This window comes from Gossypium hirsutum, chromosome D04 (genome assembly GCF_007990345.1).
Source record: "Gossypium hirsutum isolate 1008001.06 chromosome D04, Gossypium_hirsutum_v2.1, whole genome shotgun sequence".
NCBI classification, from domain to species: domain Eukaryota; kingdom Viridiplantae; phylum Streptophyta; class Magnoliopsida; order Malvales; family Malvaceae; genus Gossypium; species Gossypium hirsutum.
In genome coordinates this window covers 38877860-38881350 of record NC_053440.1, presented here as the reverse complement: position 1 = coordinate 38881350, position 3491 = coordinate 38877860, and the positions used below count along the sequence as shown (strand labels likewise).

The 3491-nt window shown below is 34.7% G+C and overlaps 1 non-coding gene across 1 annotated transcript; it reads right to left on the bottom strand.

Annotated features, from left to right (window-relative positions):
* Positions 1 to 2509: 2509 nt before the first annotated feature.
* On the bottom strand, positions 2510 to 2616 carry LOC121216646 (small nucleolar RNA R71). The gene has a single exon (XR_005912827.1). It is a non-coding gene; the product is annotated as a small nucleolar RNA R71 (small nucleolar RNA).
* Positions 2617 to 3491: the final 875 nt, after the last annotated feature.

Here is a 3491-nt window from a genome sequence, read left to right as displayed (position 1 = left end):
CTCATCAAACCATTGTCAAAACGTCCATATTAGCAGTTTACAACATCATAAATATGCTCGAGCAAGAAATCAAAATATCAAGACCAATGTCCATAAAATCTAAAGTAATAAAGTAGTGAAGACACCTTAAATTTCATGGAAAAAACCAGCAAAAAGTCTACCACATTGCCTTTATTTCCCCAAAACACAAATGAATAAATAAACACCTACAAAATAATGCTAAAGTCTTGTTTGGATCACTCCCTTGAACCACTGATAACTTTTGAAAAGAGTTATATTTCATGCCTGTAAACCTAGTTAATTTCTTGTACTTAAGTACATTTAGTTGCAGTTTGGGACATTTCATTAGTATTTTTCCTTAATCATTGCATTAGGAGCTTGGACTGTGTTTATATGTTATTTGTTACTTTTAATTGCTTGTGGAAGGGATGTGTTTGGTGGATTTGCAGGTGTAGGATGAGGAACAAGAAATAAATGAGTGAAGGTTTGCCGGGGCAAAAGGGTGGACAGTTTACTGACTTGTATGCCATGGCAATCTGCGATTCCGAGAGAAAGGCCGAGTCAACACTCAACACATACAAGTTTCAGCCCAACTATATTTGTACATGAAAAAATATTCCTAGAAAAGAGGAAATGAGAAATTATGATCTGTTGATGTTTATCCTAGTAAAAGAATTTTACTAAGAGGAAAAAGATCATGAGATAATGTGCCGATAACCACCTATATTAAAGGAAAGGATTTTAAACCAAAAAAGAAAATCTAAAAAAGAGAAAAGACAATCTTGGGCTATTGGCTAAAACCTAGTACATTTGCTTATAAAAGACCAATGAAGGAGACCTCAAGAGAACAAGACAAAGAACAACAAGCTGGGGAGATCCTAAGGTAAGAGTAAGGGAGTTTGATTGAAAGAGGAAGACATTTTCTTGACTAACACTGGGCACTGTGCTACTGAAGTGTAGACCAGCGAAAGTTGTTCTCCCGACGTTCATCTGTTATTTCCTCAGTGCTCTCTTGTGAACTTATTTGGTTGTAAACGATGGTGATGGTTTGGAATTATATTTTCAAACTTATGAGTTAAATCTCATCGGGTTGGGATTATTTTGATGATACTTCACTGTTTTTAATTTTCATGATATAAATCTGATTATCTTGCTGCCCATTCAATAGTTTAAGTACAATCATTAGGAATAGTCGATGGCATATTATTCTTGTTAAATTAATTTAGTACAGAAAAGGTTAGATTAACTTAACTAATATTGGATGGCATGACCAAGCATTCGAATGATGCTTTCATCATACAGAAAGAATTACATAGGCTGCTGTAGTGAGACCCTGTATGAGCAGGGACAATAACTTGAAGTGTTGTCTTCGAAAGAGACAAACCACTTTAAGAATCTTCTGCACAGTAAGTTAATCAAGATTTTGCCTTGGCATTATCGACAGTGAAGGTTGATTCTTAATAATCCCAACCTACCGCATAAATATCGTAGACACTATATCTTTATTCTTTGTAGAAGTATCTTTGCCAGGACATATTTAGTAGTTATTTATTTATAAAATATTTGCATATCATTTGTATATTTTCCATTACATTCATACTATCACCTTTGCCATAGAATTTTCAGTTATTTACTAATTCCATATATTACTTATCATTGCATATTTACTTTAGTTTTGCCATAACATTTCATCCAATCATTTTGACATAGCATTAACCCGAATTTATTAAAATAACTAGACCAACTTTGTGCCTCAATCCGATCCTTGTGAGAACGATACTCACTCAACACTTTATTACTTGAACCGACATGTATACTTGCACAAATCGCATATCATTTCATATGCGACAAGTTTTTGGCGTCATTGCCAAGGATCAACAATTTGTTGAAATTTGGTTTTGTTATTTTACTTAGTAGTTTTATTTAATTTAGTTTAATTTAATTTTTATAGGTTTACCATCAGTGCATGAGAAGAGACATTCTTGCTAACAAATAATACCTTTTTGATCCAGAGATTGACAGAACTTTGCGAAGAAAAATAAAAGAATTGGGAAAAATGGCTGGAAATAGGAATAATCTAAATGGCAATCCAAATGATCACAATGAGAATCCTCACATGGGGCATGTGGTAGATGATCGAGATAGGCCAATCAGAGAGCATGTTGTCCCGATGCTAGATGACTTGAATCTAGGAATAGTCAGATCGACTATAGAAGCTCAACAATTTGACTTGGAACCAGTAATGTTCCAGATGTTATAAACTGTTAGGCAATTTGGTGGTTTACCCACTGAAGGCCCACGACCACATTTAAGAAATTTTCTAAAAGTCTATGACTCATTCAAAAAACAGGGTATTCCTGAAGATGCTTTGAGACTTAACCTATTCCCATATTCTTTGAGAGATCGCGCAAGAGCATGGCTGAATGTTTTGCTATCGGGAATAGTGGCATCATGGAATGATCTTTGATAGAGATTGTTGCTATGGTATAACTCACCAACTATGAATGCCAAGTTGAGAAATGATATTACATCTTTTCAAAAATTAGAAGATGAAACATTATATGAAGCTTGGTAAAGATTCAAAGATTTAATTCGAAAGTGCCCAATGTATGGATTCCAGCACTGGACTCAAATGGAGATGTTTTATAATGGGTTGAATGTGTATATGAGAATGGTAGTTGATGCCTTCTCCAATGGTACTCTATTGGATAAATCTTACAATGAAGCATATGAGATTTTGGAAAAGATTGTAAACAACGATTATCAATATTCAACCATAAGAGTTGGGACGAGCAAGAGAGCTGTTGGGACCATGGAGTTTGATGCAATCACATCATTAACAACCCAGATATCCTCTTTAACTAATATGATTAAAATAATGAGAAATCTAACTGCAATCTAGGAGATGAAATCAGCCAAGCTGTCGTGTGTTTATTATGGCGAATACCTTGTGTTTGACAAATGCCCATTAAATCCAGCGTCAGTGTACTACGTGGGTAATTCAAATTGGAATAATAACCCCTATTTCGACACCTGCAATTCAGGGTGGAGGCAACATCTGAATTTTAGTTGGAATAATCAAGATACAAGAAATTTCAACAATGCTACAAGACAGAATGTCAACAATGCATCACCAGGTTATGTTCAACTGATGTCGAGGCAAAACACTCAATACGGTCAAGCATCATCTTCTACTTCCATTGAAGCTTTATAAAAGGAATTTATGGCCAAGAATAATGCACTTTAGGACATGTCATTAGTATTTTTTTTAACCATTGCATTAGGAGCTTGGACTGTGTTTATATGTTATTTATTACTATTAGTTGCTTGTGGAGGGGTGTGTTTGGTGGATTTGCAGGTGCTAGATGAGGAATAAGAAATAAAGGAGTGAACGTTTTTTGAGGTAAAAAGGTGGACAGTTTTCTGAATTTTATGCCATGGAAATTCAAAATTTTGAGAGGAAGACTGAGTCAACACTCAATGCATACTAG